General features: G+C 38.9%; 1 pseudogene; it reads left to right on the top strand.

Annotated features, from left to right (window-relative positions):
- The first annotated feature begins 4,422 nt into the window (after positions 1-4,422).
- Positions 4,423-7,571, top strand: LOC100596509 (annotated as a pseudogene).
- The last annotated feature ends 14,698 nt before the right edge of the window (positions 7,572-22,269 follow it).

Raw genomic sequence — 22,269 nt, 5'->3', positions numbered from 1 at the left:
CACCTATGTTCTATATTTCTAAATTTATAAATATGCATATTTATGTGTGTGTGTATATGTATATATATGTATATTTAATTTTTATGTGTTTGCTTCTGCCTTATTTGTAAGGTAGCCCAAAATGGCAGAGAGATTACATATGTATGCTATAAATGTTTATAGTATATATTTATGTTTATGTATATATTTAAATATGTTACATAGTTTTTTTTTCAAGAATTTGAAAAAGTTTCTAAATTGAGGAAAAATTTATGTAAGATTAAGCACTTTAAAGTGTATCATTCACTGACATTTAGGACATTCTTAACACTCTCTAGTTCCAGAATTTTTTTTCTTTTTTGAGAGGGGTCTCATTCTGTCCCTTAGGCTGGAGTGCGGTGGTGAGATTTTGACTCACTGCAATCTCCACCTCCCAGGCTCAAACAATCTTCCCACCTCAGCCTTCTGAATAGCTGGGACCACAGGCACATGTGCCACCATGCCCAGCTAATTCTTCGTTATTTTTTTTTTGGTAAACACGGGGTTTCACCATGTTGCCCAGGCTGGTCTTGAACTCCTGAGCTCAGGCAATCCACCTGCCTTGGCCTCCCAAAGTGCTGGGAGTTTTATAGTTCGAGGTCTTACATTTAAGTCTTTAATCCCTCTTGAGTTACTTTTTGTATATGGTAATAAGTAGGGGTCCAGTTTCATTCTGGCATCTAGATAGCCAGTTATCCTAGAATCATTTATTGAATAGGAAGTCCTTTTCCTATTGCTTATTTTTGTCACCTTTGCCAAAGATCAGTTAGTTGTAGATGTGTGGCTTTATTTCTGGGTTCTTTATCCTGTTCTAATGGTCTATGTATCTGTTTCTGTACCAATACCATGCTGTTTTGGTGACTGTAGCCTTGTAGTATAGTTTGAAGTGAGGTAGCGTGATGCCTCCCACTTTGTTCTTTTTGCTTAGGATTGCTTTGGTGATTTGTGCTCTTTTTGAGTTCCTTATAAATTTTAGAATAGGTTTTTTTTCTAATTCTGTGAAAAATGACATTGGTAGTTTGATAGGAATAACATTGAATCTGGAGATTGCTTTTGATAGTATATGGCAATTTTGACAATATTGATTCTTCCTATCCTTGAGCATGGAATGTTTTTCCATTTGTTTGGATCAGCTCTGATTTCTTTCAGCAGTGCTTTGTAATTATTGTTTTCTTGTTGTAAAGATCTTTCACCTCCCTGGTTCCCTTTATTCCTTGGTATTTTTGTGTGTGTATGTGTCTATTGTGAATTAAATTGCATTCTTGATTTGGCACTCAGCTTGGATATTGTTGGTGTATACAAATACTGCTGATTTATGTACCTTGATTTTGTATCCTGAAACTTTGCTGAAGTTGTTTATTAGATCTAGGAGCTTTTAGGCAGAGACTATGGGGTTTTCTAGGTATAAAATCATGTTATCTGCAAACAGAGATAGTTTGACTTCCTGTCTTCCTATTTGGATGCTTTTACTTCTTTCTCTTGCCTGATTGTTCTGGCTAGGATTTCTAGTACTGTGTTGAATAGGAGTGATGGGAGTGGGTATCCTTGTCTTGTTCCAGTTCTCAAGGGGAATGATCCCAGCTTCTGCCTGTTTGGTGTGATGTTGGCTGTGGGTTTGTCATAAATGGCTCCTATTATTTTGAGGTATGTTCCTTCAATACCTAGTTTATTAAGGGTTTTTAACATAAAGGGATGTTGAATTTTATCAAAAGTCTTTTCTGTATCTATTGAGATGATCATGTGGTTTTTGTTTTTAGTTCTGTTTATGTGTTAAGTCACATTTATTGATCTGCATATGTTGAACCAATCTTGCTTGTTTATCCCAGGGATAAACCGTGCTTGATTATGGTGGATTAGCTTTTTGATGTGCTGGTAGATTCAGTTTGCTAGTATTTTGTTAAGGATTTTTGCATCTGTGTTCATCAAGGATATTGGCCTGTAGTTTTTTCTTTGTTGTGTCTCTGCAGGCTTTGGTATCAGAATGATGCTTGCCTCATAGAATGAGTTAGTGAGGAGTCTCTGCTCCTCAATTGTTTGGAATAATTTCAAGTAGGGATGGTAGCAGCTCGTCTTTATACATCTGGTAGAATTCGGCTGTGAATTCATCTGATCCTGGGCTTTTTCTTGCTCAAAATCATAAAATTAGATGGAAATTATTTTATTACTGATTCAGTTTCAGAACTCATTATTAGTCTGTTCAGGGTTTCAGTTTCTTCCTGGTTCAATTTTGGGCAGTTGTGTTTTCAGGAATTTTTCCACATTTTGTAGGTTTTCTAGTTTGTGTGCCTAGAAGTGTTCATAATGGTCTCAGAGTTTTTTGTATTTCCGTAGGGTCATTTATAATGTCTCCTTTGTCAATTTTGATTGTGTTTATTTGGATTTTCTCCCTTTCTTCCACTGTTTGTCTAGTTAGCGTTCTATCTATCTTATTTAGTCTTTAAAAAAACTTCTGGTTTTATTGATCTTCTGTATGTTTTTTCATGCCTCACTTTATTTCAGTTCAGCTCTGATTTTGGTTATTTCTTGCCTTCTTCTGGTTTTATGGTTGGTTTGATCTTGTTTTTCTAGTTCTTCTAGGTGTGATGCTATGTTGTTAATTGGAGATCTTTCTAACTTTTTGATGTGAGCTTTTAATGCTATAAACTTTCCTCTTAACACTGCTTTAGCTGTATCACAGAGATTCTGGTATGTCTTATCTTTTTGTCTTTGGTTTTGAAGCTTATTTCTGCCTTAATTTCATTATTTAGCTAGCAGTCATTCAAAAGCAGGTTGTTCAATTTCCATGTAATTTTATGGTTTTGAGCAATCTTCTTAGTATTCCCTTCTATTTTTATTGTGCTGTGGTTTGAGAGCGTAATTAGTATGATTTCAATTTTTAAAAATTTGTTGAGAATTGTTTTTTGTCTGATCGTGTGGTCAGTTTTAGAGTATGCACCATGTGGTGATGAGAAGAATATATATTCTATTGTTTTGGGGTGGAGAATTCTGTAGATGTCTGTTAGTTCCATTTGGTCAAGTGTTGAGTTCAGGTCCCACATATATTTTTTAGTTTTCTGCCTTGATGATCTGTCTAATCTGTCAGTGGAGTGTTGAAGTCTCCCACTATGATTGTGTGGGAATTTAAGCCTCCTCACAGGTCTCTAAGAATTTGTTTTTATGAATCTGGGTGCTCCCAGGCTGCACACATAATTCTTGTGTTGGATGCATATATATTTAGAAGAGTTCAGTCTTCTTGTTGAATTGAACACTTTATCATTATGTAATGCCCTTCTTTGTATTTTTTTGATTGTTGTTGACTTAAAGTCTGTTTTGTTTGAAATTAGAATAGCAGCCCCTGCTATTTTTTTGTTTGTTTGTTTTGTTTTTGTTTTCTGTTTACTTGGTAGGTTTTCCTCCATCCCATTACTTTGAGCCTATCTGTGTCATTGCATGTGTGAGATGGGTCTCTTGAAGATGGCATACAGTTGGGTCTTGTTTGTTTGTTTGTTTGTTTGTTTTAATTTTTTGAGACCAATCCGTCTCTTTCATCCATGCTGGAATGCAGTGGCACAATTATGGCTTCCTGCAGACTCAACCTCTTGAGTTCAGGTGATCTTTACACTTCAACTTCTGGAGTAGCTGGGACTACAAGTGCATGCCACCATGCCTGACTAATTTTACATTTTTTATAGAGACGAGGTTTTCCCATGTTGCCCAGGCTGGTCTCGAACTGCTGGGCTTAAGCGATCTGCCCACCTTGGTCTCCCAAAGCGCTGGAATTACAGACATGAGCCACTGCACCCAAGTGGGTCTTGCTTCTTTATTCAACTTGCCACTCTGTGCGTTTCAATTGGGGCATTTAGCCCATTTATATTCAAAGTTAATAATTCTATGTATGGAATTGATCCTGCAGACTAGACTTGATTTTGTAGTTGCTTTATAGTGTTAATGGTCTATGTACTTAAGTGTGTTTTTGTGGTGGTTGGTAATGGTCTTTTGTTCTCATATTTATTTTATTTTATTTTGAGACACGATCTCACTCTGCTGCCCAGGCAGAGTGCAGTGGTATGATCTGGGCTCATTGCAACCTCTGCTTCTTGGGCTCAAGCCATCCTCCTGCCTTAGTCTCCTGAGTGGGTGGGACCACAGGCGCATACCACCATTCCTAGCTAATTTTTATATTTTTTGTAGAGACGGGGTTTCACCATGTTGCCTAGTCTGGTTTTGAACTCCTGGGCTCAAGTGATCTGCCTACCTCAGCCTCCCAAAGTGCTGGGATTACAGGCGTGAGCTACTGCGCCTGGCTTGTTTCTATATTTAACACTCCCTTAAAGACCTCTTTTAAGGCAGGTCTGGTGGTAATAAATTCCCTTAACATTTGCTTGTCTGAAAAGTATCTTCTCCTTTGCTTATGATGTTTGTTTGACTGTGTATGAAATTCTTGGCCTCCTTGGCATTGCACCGTCAAAGACAAAGTTGTCCTCCCACTTCTCGTCTTGCATTGCTGCCATCACAGCTCTCAGCGCTAAAAAGGCGGCTTCAGACTCCTCCAAAGAACAAGTGGCCAATTCGAGGGAATCCTCCCCATTACTAAAAGAAGTAAACGACAGTCCGAGAGCCGCTGCCAAGTCTCCTGGATCCCGGAATCTCATCGACGGGACAAAAAAACCATCCCTAAAGCAACCGGATAGTCCCAGAAACATCTCAAGTGAGAACAGCAGCAAGGGAACCCAGTCCTCTCCTGCAGGATCCACACCAGCAATCCCCAAAGTCCACATAAAAACCATTAAGACATCTTCTGGGGAAATCAAGAGAACAGTGACCAGGGTATTGCCAGAAGTGGATCTTGACTCTGAGAAGAAACCTTCCGAGCAGATGGCGTCATGATGGCCTCTGTGACATCCCTTCTGTTGCCTCCAGCATCAGCCACTGCCGTTTCCTCTCCCCCCAGGGTGCCTCTCCAGTCTGCAGTGGTGACCAATGCAGTTTCCCCTGCAGAGCCCACCCCTAAACAGGTCACAATCAAGCCTGTGGCTACTGCTTTCCCCCCAGTGTCTGCTGTGAAGACAGCAGGATCCCAAGTCATTAATTTGAAGCTCGCTAACAACACGACGGTGAAAACCACAGTCATACCTGCTGCCTCTGTCCAGAGTGCCAGCAGCACCATCGTTAAAGCTGCCAATGCCATCCAGGAGCAAACTGTCATGATGCCAGCATCCAGCCTGGCCAATGCCAAACTTGTGCCAAAGACTGTGCACCTTGCCAACCTTAACCTTCTGCCTCAGGGTGCCCAGGCCACCTCTGAACTCCGTCAAGTGCTAAGCAAAACTCAGCAACAAATAAAGCAGGCAATAATCAATGCAGCAGCCTCACAACCCCCCAAAAAGGTGTCTGGAGTCCAGGTGGTGTCGTCCTTGCAGAATTCTGTGGTTGAAACTCTCAACAAGGTGCTGAGCAGTGTCAATCCAGTCCCTGTTTACATCCTAAACCTCAGTCCTCCTGCCAATGCAGGGATCACATTACTGATGCATGGGTACAAGTGCTTGGAGTGTAGGGACTCCTTTGCACTTGAAGAGTCTGACCCAGCACTACGACAGATGGAGCATGTGCATCGAAGTAACATGCAACCATTGTATAAAGAACCTCGTTTTTTACAACAAATGCAGCCTCCTTTCCCATGCCCATGGGCATTAGGAGAAAGGGGTAGTAATGCAACGTTCCTACTCAATTTTAAAGCCAGTCCCAGCAGGTCAAATGACAGTTTCTCCATCAAGCAATACTTCTTCTTCATCTTCCACTCTTCAGAGCCCTGTGGGAGCTGGCATACACACTGTCACAAAAATTCAGTCTGGCATAACTGGGACAGTCATATCGGCTCTTTCAAGCACTCCCAGCACCACAGCCATGCCCCTAGATGAAGACCCCTCCAAACTGTGTAGACATAATCTAAAATGTTTGGAGTGTAATGAAATCTTCCAGGACAAGACGTCGCTGGCTACACTTTTCCAGCAGGCTGCAGATATGAGTGGACAAAAGACTTGTACTATCTGCCAGATGCTGCTTCCTAATCAGTGCAGAGAATCCATCAGCACAAAACTCCCTACACCTGCCCTGAGTGCAGGGCCATCTGCAGGTTGGTGCACTTCCAGACCCACGTCACCAAGAACTGTCTACACTACACAAGGAGAGTTGGTTTTTGACGTGTACATTGCAATGTTGTGTACTCTGATGTGGCTGCTCTGAAGTCTCGCATTCAAGGTTCTCACTGTAAAGTCTTCTACAAGTGTCCTATTTGTCCAATGGCGTTTAAGTCCACCCCAAGCACACATTCCCACACCTACACACAGCATCCTGGCATCAAGATAGGAGAACCAAAAATAATATGTAAGTGTTCCATGTGCAATACTGTGTTTACCCTGCGAACCTTGCTGTATCGTCACTTTGACCAACACACTGGAAACCAGAAGATGTCTGTTTTCAAGTGTCTAGACTGTTCTCTTTTATATGCACAGAAGCAACTTATGATGGACCATAACAAGTCTATGCATGGGACATTGAAAAGTATTGAAGGGCCAACTTGGGTGTAGACTTGCTTTTGAGCATTAAGCCTGCAACTTATAATTCAGCATATCAGAACAAAGAGGACAGCAAATCCATGAATGGGAAAGAGAAATTGGAAAAGAAATCTCCATCTCCTTTGAAAAAAATCAATGGAAACCAAGAAAGTGGCCAGTCCTGGGTGGACGTGTTGGTAGTGTGACCGCCTGTTCATGCAGAGAGATGTGTACATATCCCACGTGAGGAAGGAGCATGGGAAGCAAATGAATAAACACCCCTGCCGCCAGCGTGACAAGCCTTTCAGCTTGTCCCACAGCCTGTGCTGGCACAACCGGATCAAGCACAAAGGCATCAGGAAAGTGTATGCCTGCTCACACTGCCCAGACTCCAGAGGTACCTTTACCAAACGGTTGATGCTGGAGAAGCATGTCCAGCTGATGCATGGCATCAGCGACCCTGACCTGAAAGAAATGACAGACACCACCAATGAGGAGGAAACAGAAATAAAAGAAGATGCCAAGGTCCCCAGCCCCAAGTGGAAGTTGAAAGAATTGGTTCTGGAGTTCAGGCCTCCCAGAGGAGCAATCACTCAACCACTGAAAAAGCTGAAAATCAATGTTTTTAAGGTTCACAAGTGTGCCGTGTGTTGCTTCACCACCGAAAACCTGCTGCAGTTCCACGAACACATCCCTCAGCACAAATCGGATAGTTCTTCCTACCAGTGCCGGGAGTGTGGCCTCTGCTATATGTCTCACGTCTCTCTGTCCAGGCACCTCTTTGTTGTACATAAGTTAAAGGAACCTCAGCCAGTGTTCAAGCAAAGTGGGGCTAGGGAAGATAACCAACAGAAGAACAAACCCAGCCATGAGGACGAATCTCCCAATGGCGTCATGTCAGACAGAAAGTGCAAAGTGTGCGCAAAAACTTTTGAAACTGAAGCTGCTTTAAACACTCACATGCAGACACATGGTATGGCCTTCATCAAATCCAAAAGGATGAGCTCAGATGAGAAATAGCCACAGATGCTCCATGAGGAAAATCCCTGTCCACATTGGGATAAAAAAGACACTTTCGTTACACAAAGTTTGCAGTATAATAGAGTTAATAGTACTGTCTAGGCTGTTGCAATATATTCTCTTTCAACGTGCCTTCTTCTTCATCTTGTCATATGTATCCTCACTAAGTATTAAAACAGAATTTGAGTTTAAAAGAGTTTGTATATATTTAAATGAATAACTTTTTATACTCTTTGTTACATGTTTGTATCAGTAATCAGTGGAAAACGTTTTGAGTTGTTTTGGGTTAGAATTTTTCTTTTTGTACTGTTTCTTTAAAACAGAGTTCTTAGTAACGGGGCAGTTCCTGAATTCGAATAAATCATTTTGTATGTTTCGAATTTGAATGGGTTAACTACTTACAGGCTAAAATAATGCCCTTTTTAGTGTTTTTAATTTTTAGAATTCACTACATAAATTGGAAGTAATTGTGGGTCTCAAAAACACTAGGAACTTCTAAATGTCTTAGCACCTCCTCGATGTGCCTGCCCCGAGGGAGTGAGTGCACGTTTGAGACAACTGCACTCCCGTGTGGGCACACCTTTGTCTTCAGGCCATGCCGAAGGGTGTTTAAAGCAGCCTTGCAGGTCGCTCCTTTCCCAGCCGTGGATAAAAACTGAAGCCAGGAATCTAATAAGGAATGCTGATTTCCTCAATTCCATTTTGAGGAATGGGGAAGGCTATTCTAAAGAAAAAAAGAATGGGACAGGTTTTCTGGGCAGATCTGCAAGGCTGGCTTTAAGAGCACAAGGAGGGAAAGTAACAAAAGGGCTGGACTACTATAAAAGTTACAAATACGTAGTTAGACCAATAGATCTACATAGTCAGGTTTTTGTCATGTAACTTATTAACTATTACAGAAACACAACTAAGAATATCAAGTATTTCTCTGGCTCTTGATAGAAAAAAAATCAGCTGACTTAATCCTTTGTTTCCAAAAGAGTTGGCGTTTCCTGTTCTGGGTGCTACTGCCAAACGCTCTGGTGCTTAGAGTTGGGGTGCACGACGTCAGCCACCGACTTATCAATGCAGCCAGCTGTGTATCGCAATTGGCTGTTACCTTAAGCACTGAGCCACATGGGATTAGTTCAGCCATTTCAAGAGGTATATTTAACGTCGGTAGTTGTGCTTCACTAAAATGCAGTAGAGGTACTCTTCTGTCCCTTCCGTTTATAGTTCTCTGAGAGAGTTATATTTTTTGGTTTTGTTTTGTGTTTCCTTTTGCATTTTATATCTTGTGTTTATCCCTGAACATGTTTTGTACTTTTTTTTTTAAGAAAAGGAATTCTTTTGTGTATATATAGATACTTGCATGATATACTGTAGTCAATGTTCAGTTCCTCGAAAGGTCTTGCTGCTGTCAGGTGTTATACACTCCATCCATCATAACTGTATGAAACACATTTCATATGTAAATAAATGTGGGACATTTGAAAAAATATTTTGTCCTATGTAGTTGAAAATCATTGGCTAAGTCCATTATAACCTCCTTTCTGCATCTTACCCTCATCCACACTCTTACAGGCTTTCATTAATTGCAAATTCTTATGTCTATATTTTCCATATCTACTTAGTACTACTTTTTGGAATGAATCTTTTATGCCCTGCTCTGGTCAATAATCTTGGGTGAAATGAGAACACAAAGCCAGAGAGACCAGGTTTCTGTAGTTCTCTAACATCGGATTCCAATACAAATTCTGCTGTGCAGTGCCCAGGCATTGCCACCCCTCTGGAGAGAATTCTATGGCTACATCCCTGAATGTCAACAGTTCCATTTCTAGGCTTGCAGCAGGTTCTGGTGTCTTAGCTATGGATCTCTGAATGCCTGCTGGTCACAGGGCCATAGAGACTGGGCTTCTAGGAACAGAAGACACAGAACAGTGAACAGGAGCCAGTTTCATTCTGCCTATGGATAGGCAGTTATCCCAGCACTATTTATTGAATAGAGAGTCTTTCCCTATTGCTTATTTTTGTCAGCTTCATGGATGTTCACTTGGTTGTAGGTGTGTGACTTTATTTCTAGGTTCTCTATTCTGTCCCACTGGTCTATGTATCTGTTTTTGTACCAGTACTGTAGCGTTTTGGTTATGTAGCCTTGTAATATAGTTTAAAGTTGGACAGTGTGATGTCTCTGGCTTTTTTCTTTTTTTGGCTTAGGATTGCTTTGGTGATTCCTGCTCTTTTTTTCATTCCATATGGATTTTAGAGTAGTTTTTTTCCTAATTCTGTGAAAACAACATTGGTAATTTAATACGAATAGTGTTAAATCTAGAGATTGCTTTGGGCGGTATGGCCATTTTAATGATACTCATTCTTCCCATCCATGAACATGGAATGTTTTTCCATTTGTTTGTGTCATCTGTGATTTTATTCAGCAGAAATTTTTGTTATTCTTATGGAGTTCTTTCACCTCCTTGGTTAGATATATTCCTAGGTATTTTTTTGTGTGGCCATTATAAATGTGATAGCATTCTTGATTTGGCTTTCAGCTTGGATGTTATTGGTGTATACAACTGCTACTGACTTTTGTACATTGATTATATATTCTGAAATTTTACTGAAGTTATTTATCAGTTGTTGGAATTTTTGGTAGTCTTTTAAGTTTTTCTAGGTATTGAGTAATATCATCTATGAAGAGAGATAATTTGACTTATTCTTTTCCTATTTGAATTTCCTCTTTTTCTTTCTCTTGCATAACTGCTCTGCTATGACTACCAGTACCAGGTTGAGTCAGAATAGTGAGAATGGGCAATATTGTCTTGTTCTGATTCTTAAGGGGAATGAATCCAGCTTTTGCCAGTTCAGTATGAGCTTGGCTGTGGGTTTGTCATAGATAACTCATTATTTTGAGGTATGCTCCTTTGATGTCTAATTTATTGAGGGTTTTTATCAAGAGGAGATGTTGGGTTTCATTTAAAACTTTTTCTCCATCTATTGATGATCATGAAGTTTTTACTTGTGTTCATGTTTTTTGTAAATTTTGTTTATTTGGTGAATCACATTTATTTATTTGCATATGTTGAACCAACCTTGCCTCCCATGAATAAACCCTACTCAATCATGGTGAATTAACTTTTTGATGTGTCGCTGGATTCAGTTTGCTAGTATTTTGTTGAAGATTTTTGTGTCTGTTCATCAGGAATATTGGCCTGTAGTTTCCTTTTTTTGTTGTGCCTGTGCCAGATTTTGGTATCAGGATGATGCTGGTTTTATAGAATGAGTTAGGGAGGAGTTCCTTCTCCTCAACTTTTTGGGGAATGTTTCAGTGGGATTGGCACCAGCTCTTCTTTGCATGTCTGGCAGAATTTGGCTGTGAACTAATTGGTCTAGGACATTTCTTGGTTAGTAGGTTTTTTATTACTGGTTTATATTTTTCAATCTTGCTATTAGTCTGTTCAGGATCTCAATTTCTTCCTAATTCTTCCTTGGGAGGTTTTGTGTTTCTAGGAATTTATTCATTTCCTCTAGATTTCTAGTTTGTGTGCACAGAGGTGTTCATAATAGTCTCTGAGGCTCTTTTGTATTTCCGTGGGTATCAGTTCTGATTGTATTTATTTGAATCTTCTTTCTTTTTAGTTTACCTAGCATTCTATCAATCTCACATATTCTTTGAAAGAACCAGCTTTTCATTTCATTAATTTTTTATATGGCTTTTTGGGTCTCAATTTTATTTCTGCTGTGATTTTTGTTATTTATTTTATTCTGGTAGCTTTGGATTAGTTTGTTCTTGTTTTTTCAGGTCCTTTAGGTGTGATGTTAGATTGATAATTTGGTATCTTTCTAGCTTTTTGAGGTAGGCAAACCATTTAAGCACTATAAACTTTCTTCTTAATACTGCTTTTTCTACATTCCAGAGATTTTGGTAAATTGTGTCTCTGTTTTCATTTATTTTAAATAATTATTTGATTTCTGCTTTAATTTTGTTGTTAACTCAAAAGTTATGAAGAAACAAGTTCTTTAGTTTCCACTTTATTGTGTGATTTTGAAGTATCTTCTTGATATTGCCTTCTATTTTTATTCTCCGTGGTCCAAAAATATGCTCGGTGTTGTTTCTTCATTAAAAAAAGTTATTGAGACTTGCTTTATGGCCAAATATGTGGTTGATCTTAGAGTATATGCCATGTGCAAATGAAAAGAATGTATCTTCTGTGGTTGTTGGGTGGAACATTTTGTCAATTTTTATTAGGTCCAATTGGTGAAGTGTTGAATTTAAGTCAGAATTTCCTTGTTAGTTTTCTGCCTCACTCATCTATTTTTCTAATTAGTATGATTCAGTTTTTTTTTTCTGACATTGCAGTTTTCTGCACCTATCACAACATTTCAAGAAGACTATTACAAGAATACTACAAATTTTACACATAATATCATCAAAGGAGTGACACATTGGAGAAAAACCATGACAAATATTCAACAAAACTAGAACATACATTTGTATGTTCTTTCATTAATTGTATTAGTTTTTTCCTCTTTTTGTGCCCGTACTTATTAGAATCTTTTTCATAAAAAAAGCAGTTTTCTTTCTTTCTTTTTTTGTTTTTTTTTTGAGACAGGATCTTGTTCTGCAACCCAGGCTGGTGTGCAGTAGTGTGATTATGGCTCATTGCAGCCTTGAATTCCTAGGCTCAAGCAAATCCTCCCACCTCAGCCTCCCAAGTAGCTGGGACTACAAGTTTGTGCCACTAGACCCAATTAAGTTTATTTTATTTTATTTTATTTTATTTTTGTAGAGTCGGGGTCTTGGTATATTACCCAGGCTGGTCTCAAACTCCTGGGTTCAAGTGATCCTCCCACCTTGGCCCCACAAAGTGCTGGGATTATAGGTGTTAGCCACCACACACGGCAGCACTTTTTGACTAGAGCTGATTGCAAATGTTTGTAGAGAAGAATTGAGAATAATAACACTGGATGACCAAAATTCAGTGTAGCTATGGTTAAGATTTGATGAAAGTTCCCAATAGACAAGGAAATTTTGTTATTTCTATTATTTGCAGCATTTTAAGATAACAACCAGAATCATTATGACAATGTCATGCTAGAGACATCAGGCTTTCATAAATTTTATATCATCTTTAGAATATTCACATTAATAACATACCCATACAAATATAACTTAATATTTGACATAGTAATCAAAATTATGACTGATAACAAATCAGCTTTTTGTAAATTTACATAAGTTTTGGAACATTTATGTCAATAATGTACCCATAATTGTAACAGAAAGATCTAATATCAATTATCATTTGATGATACTTTACAAATAATCTACCAAATAAGTCTAATTATTTAATACAAGAAGACTTCATTTAGGATTTTCATCCTGGGAGAACATGACAAAGATGTCAAAAGTTTCAAAAAACTAGATCAAAATAAAACCATAGGTCACTGGAAAATAAAAGTTATTCATACAAGTAGAGTGGTAATCAAAATACTTCAAAAGAAATACAGAAATTTTTATGAATGTAAAATCCTTAACCCTTTTAAATTTCAGTTTTCCTAAGTAATATGAAACCTAATAATAATAATGCAGAAATTGTTTTAATAAAACATAAAATCTTTGTTTTTTAGACCAGCTACTATAAAGGTAAACAAACAAACAAAAATCCCCACAAAACCTCCTATAGTGTTGATTTAGTTTGGATGTGTCTCCCCTCCAAATCTCATGTTGACATGTTACCTCTAGTGTTGGAGATGGCCTAGTGGGAGGTGTTTGGGTCACAGAGGCAGATACTTTATGAATGACTCATTGCCATCCCCATGGTAATGAGTGACTTCTTGCTCTGGTAGTTCATGCAAGAGCTGGTTGTTTAAAGGAGCTTGGCACCTCCTCCTCTCTCTTGCTCCCTCTCTTGCCATGTGACATGCCTGCTCCTCATTCACCTTCCACCATAAATGTAATTGTAATCTTCCTGAGGCCCTCACCAGAATCAGATGCTGGCACTGTTCTTCTTGTACAGTCTGCAGAACTGTGAGCCAAAATAAATGTCTTTATAATTTACCCAGTCTCAGGTATTTCTTTATAGCAATGCAAAATGGAGTAACACAAGTATGACTAATTCTCCTTATGGGAAGCCCATTTAGATAGCCTGGGAGTCAAACCTGATAAAAAGGGTAGTTGAGCTTAATCAGATGTAAGAACAGTGTGTTCAGGGTTATAGGTGTACACGATAGTACAAAGGAATGTAAACAGGAAAACTCATACCTTGAGCACAGAAATACATGGCTCTCAGCAACAGCATGAGAATTCCCCTCTACTGAAGAAAAGCCGAGAGTACAGAGTCAAATTATTCTAGAAGAAAACACTACTATTCTAGACCTTCAAGATAAACATTTTAGTGTCCAGCCACAACATCAGAGGTAGAGTGGAAGAAAATAGTTACGGGAGTTAATAAAAAGATTAAAGAAGAGAGTTATCATCCCAGGTAAGCAAAAAGATTTACCTTTTAAGGGAACAAAGAACAGAAGGCAATGATACATAAACTGCAAATCACATTTAGTAAGATAGAGCAGAATTTGAACTTCTGAGACATAAATTCGAGAAATTTCAAAAAGAAACAGATAAAACCTCTTGTAATTTTATTATAACAAATAAATACTTTCAGAAAATCTTATTCTAACATAGGGGACCAATTTTTAGTTTTGCATTAGTGTATTTTTAATATCAAAACTCCATATTTAGAAAGATATTTGTGTTATAGCAAACTTAATCACATACAAACTTCCTTTAATAAATCTATTTTCAAATATCTTCCCGTGACTTACACAGACTATTTAAGACATCCTGGGACTTTTTGCTCTTTCTTATACTTCCTTTTTCTTAAATACCCAGTCATTTCACTGTAGGAAAAAATTTACTATACAAGATTCTTTCTTATGCAAAATTATTCTCTTTTCTTTTTAACCTCTTTTTGTTTTTTTACAAAAAAGTACATTTCCATATCCATAACCTTTTTCACCTTTCTCTTCCAATTACTTGTTTCTTTCTATCTTGTTTCATAAATAACCTTTAAATAACCTCTGAATTAGACAAAATTTTCTTTTTCTCAATAACACATTTCATGCCTTTCTTGCATTTTTTTTCTTATCAAAAATACATCTTATTTTTTGGCATACTTTATATACAAAATTATATGTTAGTTAGAACTTTTAACTCTTAGTAACCTTAAATTTTGGTGTAAACTTAGTAAGCAAGATCTTGACTTGTCTGCCACATATCAGTATTTTATAGAAAAGAGCCATTTCATCATTTTTTAAAAATATGTTTTCTTATATTTTCTTAATTGAAAATGACAATGAGTTTCTATTATTTAATTTATCATAAGTTTAAGATTTCAAATTACATAAAAGGTTTATTTATAAGCATTTTTCATTTACATTTGCCTAATTTACTTACTGTTAACAGTATAACAAGATTACTTATGCAAACTGAGATATTAGACAAAGCTGGTATTTCAAGTTATTTCGTTGTTAACAACTTTTATAGCCTATGAATATCAAATGTTCATTTAAGTAAGAACCTGAAAGTTACATATATGGGTATTTTGCCTCTAACTCATAAGATAGGTCTGTTTTGGTGAAACCAACAATATTAAATCAGCCTTACTTATCAAAAAACACACAAAGATCATTCTGTTTTTGGCTTGATTTATAGTTTTATAGCCTTCATACCAAACCCTGACACTTTAAAATATCTAGCAGAAACAACTATAAAACTTTTTGATCAGTAAATGCAGGCAAAAATGTGTGCTGACATTTCTGAAGACATTTCTATGTATATTTTATTAATAATTTTAAAACCAGCTTACTTATTAAAGATTTAAGTCATGTGAACTTGGAAAATATTTGTACTTCCTAATGCATGCATGTTTATTTATAAGTCAATTTGATACCATATAGACAAAACATAAAAAATACATGTACACATACATAAACACATCTAAACACATACACACAGATAAATATCTTATAGCTTTAATTCTATAATTTTAGTCATGAGATAGTAATATAAACTCACCGGCTTACCAAAGATGGCTGGATTCAAATTGTATTCCTGACAAAACTGGAACCTGTTCAGATGGCTAAATTTCATTTGCCGCAGTGGGTAATGTAATGAAGGCTATGAAACAAAGTTTTGGAAAAAGCAGTTTGCATGGCAATTTGATTTAAAAAACCCACAAAAGCATTTGAACTGGCTGAACTGTATAAGAAAAACAAAATCTCCAAGTAGCTTTGGATTAGCAATACCATGCATTAGCAGTGCATTTTATCTCAACAGCAGCACAAAAGTCAGCAAATTCAATGTGGGGGAGGGGAGAGAGAGAGAGGGAGGAATTAGAAGACTCTACGGTTTGGCTGGGCGTGGTGGCTCACGCCTATAATCCCAGCACTTTGGGAGGCTGAGGTGGGCGGATCACAAGGTCAAGAGATGGAGACCATCCTGGCTAACAGGGTGAAACCCCGTCTGTACTAAAAACACAAAAAATTAGCCAGGCATGGTGGTGGTGGGTGCATGTAGTCCCAGCTACTCGGGAGCCTGAGGCAGAAGAATGGCGTGAACCCAGGAGGCGGAGCTTGCAGTGAGCCGAGATCGCTCCACTGCACTCCAGCCTGGGCAACAGAGCAAGACTCCGTCTCAAAAAAAAAGAAGACTCTACGTTTTAACTCTATAGTTGTAGGTTGCCCATTTGAGCTCTGAATTTTTCTTGATGTAATTTACCTATCAGTTTAAACGTGCACACAAGAATGAGCCATAATATGTAGCTAACTAGAGTCCTAGAAAACCTGTCATGCCTTAATATTTGAGAATCCAGTTTTTGGCCATTTCAATGTTAAATCTCCTGTAGTAAACCCCTCCTATTCAGGGAGATACCTGTAAGTGTAGGCTCTGTATGTGTTATACATGAGGCCTACTGGATCACGACTGGAGATTGGTTGTCAGGTACCACTGTTGTTTCGATTTTGGATAATTTATTTCCCATTCTGAGAACTCAGCAAAGCATAATGCTGGTGAGAAATGTAGTGGGGTCAGGTTTGCTGCTTTGAGCATTGCCAATAGTTGTTTCTTTTACATGTCTTGGTTTCTCCCTCTGGTTATCAAAAGCAATCATGGAGGCTCAGTGCACTGGGTGACTGACCATCATGTGTGCTTCCCCAGATGAGCCAACTATTACTTACCTGTGAAATGGAATTTCCTATGGGACCACTGCATGTTACAAGGATTGTACCTCTGACACTTCCATGAGATTTGCAGTCACCCGGGAATGCCAAATCAGAATTTGGCTGGAAGGGGCAAGTGTCACTTGTCTTCAGAGATGACTCAGGTCAAATCTTCCTATATTTTTAATAGTTTCGGTCCTGTGAGCCTTGTTCATAAAGTCAAATTGAAAGGGAAAGTACTAGCACAACCTAGCAATTCAGACAGCTTCACATATCCATTCCTTCCTAGTATCTTTTATTTTATTTTTTTTTTTTGATTTTTTTTTTTTAATTATACTTTAGGTTTTAGGGTACATGTGCACAATGTGCAGGTTTGTTACATATGTATCCATGTGCCATGTTGATTTCCTGCACCCATTAACTCGTCATTTAGCATTAGGTATATCTCCTAATGCTGTCCCTCCCCCCTCCCCCCACCCCACAATAGTCCCTGGAATGTGATGTTCCCCTTCCTGTGTCCATGAGTTCTCATTGTTCAATTCCCACCTATGAGTGAGAACATGCGGTGTTTGGTTTTTTGTCCTTGCGATAGTTTACTGAGAATGATGGTTTCCAGTTTCATCCATGTCCCTACAAAGGACACGAACTCATCATTTTTTATGGCTGCATAGTATTCCATGGTGTATATGTGCCACATTTTCTTAATCCAGTCTATCGTTGTTGGACATTTGGGTTGGTTCCAACTCTTTGCTATTGTGAATAGTGCCGCAATAAACATACGTGTGCATGTGTCTTTATAGCAGCATGATTTATAGTCCTTTGGGTATATACCCAGTAATGGGATGGCTGGGTCAAATGGTATTTCTAGTTCCAGATCCCTGAGGAATCGCCACACTGACTTCCACAATGGCTGAACTAGTTTACAGTCCCACCAACAGTGTAAAAGTGTTCCTATTTCTCCACATCCTCTCCAGCACCTGTTGTTTCCTGTTTTTTTAATGATGGCCATTCTAACTGGTGTGAGATGGTATCTCACTGTGGTTTTGATTTGCATTTCTCTGATGGCCAGTGATGATGAGCACTTCTTCATGGCATGAAGTCCTTGCCCACGCCTATGTCCTGAATGGTATTGCCTAGGTTTTCTTGTAGGATTTTAATGGTTTTAGGTCTAACATTTAAGTCTTTAATCCATCTTGAATTAATTTTTGTATAAGGTGTAAGGAAGGGATCCAGTTTCAGCTTTCTACATATGGCTAGCCAGTTTTCCCAGCACCATTTATTAAATAGGGAATCCTTTCCCCATTTCTTGTTTTTGTCAGGTTTGTCAAAGATCAGATAGTTGTAGATATGCGGCATCATTTCTGAGGGCTCTGTTCTGTTCCATTGATCTATATCTCTGTTGTGGTACCAGTACCATGCTGTTTTGGTTACTGTAGCCTTGTAGTATAGTTTGAAGTCAGGTAGCGTGATGCCTCCAGCTTTGTTCTTTTGGCTTAGGATTGACTTGGCGATGAGGGCTCTTTTTTGGTTCCATATGAACTTTAAAGTAGTTTTTTCCAATTCTGTGAAGAAAGTCATTGGTAGCTTGATGGGGATGGCATTGAATCTATAAATTACCTTGGGCAGTGTGGCCATTTTCACGATATTGATTCTTCCAACCCATGAGCATGGAATGTTCTTCCATTTGTTTGTATCCTCTTTTATTTCATTGAGCAGTGGTTTGTAGTTCTCCTTGAAGAGGTCCTTCACATCCCTTGTAAGTTGGATTCCTAGGTATTTTATTCTCTTTGAAGCAATTGTGAATGGGAGTTCACTCATGATTTGGCTCTCTGTTTGTGTGTGATTGGTGTACAAGAATGCTTGTGATTTTTGTACATTGATTTTGTATCCTGAGACTTTGCTGAAGTTGCTAATCAGCTTAAGGAGATTTTGGGCTGAGACAATGGGATTTTCTAGATATACAATCATGTCATCTGCAAACAGGGACAGTTTGACTTCTTCTTTTCCTAATTGAATACCCTTTATTTCCTTCTCCTGCCTGATTGCTCTGGCCAGAACTTCCAGCACTATGTTGAATAGGAGCGGTGAGAGAGGGCATCCCTGTCTTGTGCCAGTTTTCAGAGGGAATGCTTCCAGTTTTTGCCCATTCAGTATGATATTGGCTGTGGGTTTGTCGTATATAGCTCTTATTATTTTGAGATACGTCCCATCAATACCTAATTTATTGAGAGTTTTTAGCATGAAGGGTTGTTGAATTTTATCAAAGGCCTTTTCTGCATCTATTGAGATAATCATGTGGTTTTTGTCTTTGGTTCTGTTTATATGCTGGATTACATTTATTGATTTGCATATGTTGAACCAGCCTTGCATCCCAGGGATGAAGCCCACTTGATCATGGTGTATAAGCTTTTTGATGTGCTGCTGGATTCGGTTTGCCAGTATTTTATTGAGGATTTTTGCATCAATGTTCATCAAGGATATTGGTCTAAAATTCTCTTTTTTGGTTGTGTCTCTGCCTGGCTTTGGTATCAGGACGATGCTGGCTTCATAAAATGTGTTAGGGAGGATTCCCTCTAAAACACCAAAAGCAATGGCAACAAAAGCCAAAATTGACAAATGGGATCTAATTAAACTAAAGAGCTTCTGCACAGCAAAAGAAACTACCATCAGAGTGAACAGGCAACCTACAGAATGGGAGAAAATTTTTGCAACCTACTCATCTGACAAAGGGCTAATATCCAGAATCTACAATGAACTCAAACAAATTTACAAGAAAAAAACAAACAACCCCATCAAAAGGTGGGCAAAGGATATGAACAGACACTTCTCAAAAGAAGACATTCATGCAGCCAAAAAACACATGAAGAAATGCTCATCATCCTAGTATCTTTTAAATAGGAGAATTCCTCTTCTTGAGAAATGAAAAGTCTCAAGGAAGAACTTATCTTTTTGTCAAAGAGTGAAAGCAGCTAGCTGAATAAACTCAGGTTTGAGTTTCAGGAGAGACACCCAGTCATCCACAACCATGGAGGAGCTCGAGGGACTCCAAGGGCTCGCTGGTACTGAGGTGCTGGTTTCCTGCAATGTTTTAGATGACCTTGGGCAGTCTACTCTGTGTCCTTTCATGGTCATCATGATTCTTAACCAAATTTAAAAAATCAAGCTTCTAAAGAATTAAAGTTGTTTTTATTCAGAAATCTTATTGAGGACTATAGCCTAAGGACTGCAGCCCAGGAGCAGTCCTTCAGGTGGTTCTGTCAGACTGCTCTGGTACTATTTTAGCTCACAGCTTATATATGGGTCATGTGGGTTCATTATGTGCAAAATCACGTCAAACTTGCTCACCAGTTACATTAAAGCAGAATCGCATCAAGGTTCAGGTGTAAAGAGTACATCTGATTACAGACTATAGAAATGTAATCGCTCTGTCAGATGTTATGTTATAGGCAGGAAAAGGCAAGGACTAGGGTCATTCATCTTTTAAGGAAGATAGTGACTCAGGCAAGAGATGTGGGGGGCCATGTGCTGTATCTTGTTTTGTCTTTAGTGCAGAGCATCTTTCCAGAGAGCTCACATCTTCAGATAGTCAGCGGCTTTGTGAAAATATGTTGGCATGCAGAAATGAGCAAACATGGCTTCTTACATTTGCTACTTTGTCTCATCATACATAAGTATATATACATCTATGTAGTCATATAAAATATCTATATTTATTTATAGATAGATTTATGTGCATATATTTCTCTCCTGTATGGAGAAAGACCACCTGAGTGGCAGGTAGCACTACAAAGTTATATGTATAAATATGTTTTTAATTTTTATTTCATATGTTGCTTCAATTTATGTTACACATTGCTTTATATATTCTAAAAATGTCCACATTTAAGTGTCTATGATTATTTCCAGTTATGTCTTTGTATGTGTCCTGTATGAGTAAAAAACTCCAGGCTGACTGACTTTGCTTCATTGTTCCTTGAGAGCATTGATTCCAACACACGGAGATACCCCGGAGTGTGTTATTCCTCTGGTGGACTGCAAAGATGCAGCTGTGCATGTGACTCTGAGTGTCAGGGCCATTTCTTCCCTTGGCATTTGGGAAAAGTTGATATCCTACTCTAGGAGAGAGCACAGATAGGGGACTGGCTTTTTTACTTTTTGGATGAGTAGGGTGCCAAAAGCCTGTAGGACCAGGTAAAGTCAGATGGTCTTACAATTAATTCCTCTGTGGTTGCTACCTCCCTGAGATTCTAAGAATAAAAGAGATGAACTTTTTGTATGGCCACACACTTCTCATCCTGGCCTTAGGACTACAGTGCAGCCCTAATTCAAGCCGAGCTGATGGCCCCAGGCCAAATGCCAGGTGCAAGGTTTTGGGGCTCTGTGTAGCATCCCGCCCTGTGCAGGTGCAGTTCGCATCCACCATGATGAACCCATCAACCTGCACAAGCTAGGCACTAGTTTGGCCAGCTTCATCCATCCACCTGGGCTGGCAGTGTCTAACAGTCTGCCTCTGATCTGGTTTTCTTTGCCTGCCACCTACTTTAGAGTTTAGAACAATTTTTCCAGTGAGACCTCTGTTTTCCTTGCTGAATGTACTTATGGAAGAGGTCTTAGGCACCTGGCTCCAAGGTTATTTTCAATTCATGTGTTTTCAGGTCTGTCTGTGGGTTTCTTTAGATCCAACTAGAAATGGCTAGAGGACTGTGTAGGCTTCAGCATCTGGGGCTACTTCCCTGGTGCCCAAAGTGGCTATCAGCGCAGTCCCAACCCCAACCCGGCCTGGCTGTCTTTCCAGCCCAGTATCATTTTATCGCATCCATACCTGCAATTCCCTCAATGCCCCCAAACTATCCTAAGGGCTCAGACCTTTTTTATTTTTAACCTCTCTACATAAAGCCTCTTCTCCACCTACCCAACCTCTGGCCATTTCTAGTTGGGTCTAAAGAAGTAAGTACATTCAGCAAGGAAAACAGAGGTCTCACTGGAAAAATTGTTCTGAACTCCAAAGTAGGTGGCAGGCAAAGAAAACCAGATCAGAGGCAGACTGTTAGACACTGCCAGCCCAGGTGGATGGATGAAGCTGGCCAAACTAGTGCCTAGCTTGTGCAAGTTGGTGGGTTCATCATGGTGGGTGCGAACTGCACCTGCACAGGGCGGGATGCTAAACAGAACCCCAAAACGCTGGACCTGGCATTTGGCCTGGGGCCATCAGCTTGGCTTGCATTTTCTGCACCCATCTTAGCTGTTCAAAAGAAATGCACCTATCTGGATTGAAAGATAGGAGATGTGGACAGCTTTATTACTGGACCTTTCAATCTGGATGACACACAGGCTGCTCTGGTTAAAAGACTGGTCTGGTGTTTGCCGTCAGGGTAGGGTTACATGAAACAGGGAAGGAAAGACTCCAGTGGCCTTATAGTCTCCCCTTTTTGACAGTAGGTAGCAAGAGAGCCCAAACGCCCCTAGTATAAATGTCCATATATTGCTGTGTCAGTGTGCATGT

The sequence above is a fragment of the Nomascus leucogenys genome, chromosome 14, assembly GCF_006542625.1.
Source record: "Nomascus leucogenys isolate Asia chromosome 14, Asia_NLE_v1, whole genome shotgun sequence".
NCBI lineage: Eukaryota > Metazoa > Chordata > Mammalia > Primates > Hylobatidae > Nomascus > Nomascus leucogenys.
Note: the sequence above shows the minus strand (reverse complement) of the source record. Positions and strands in the feature narration are given on the sequence as shown.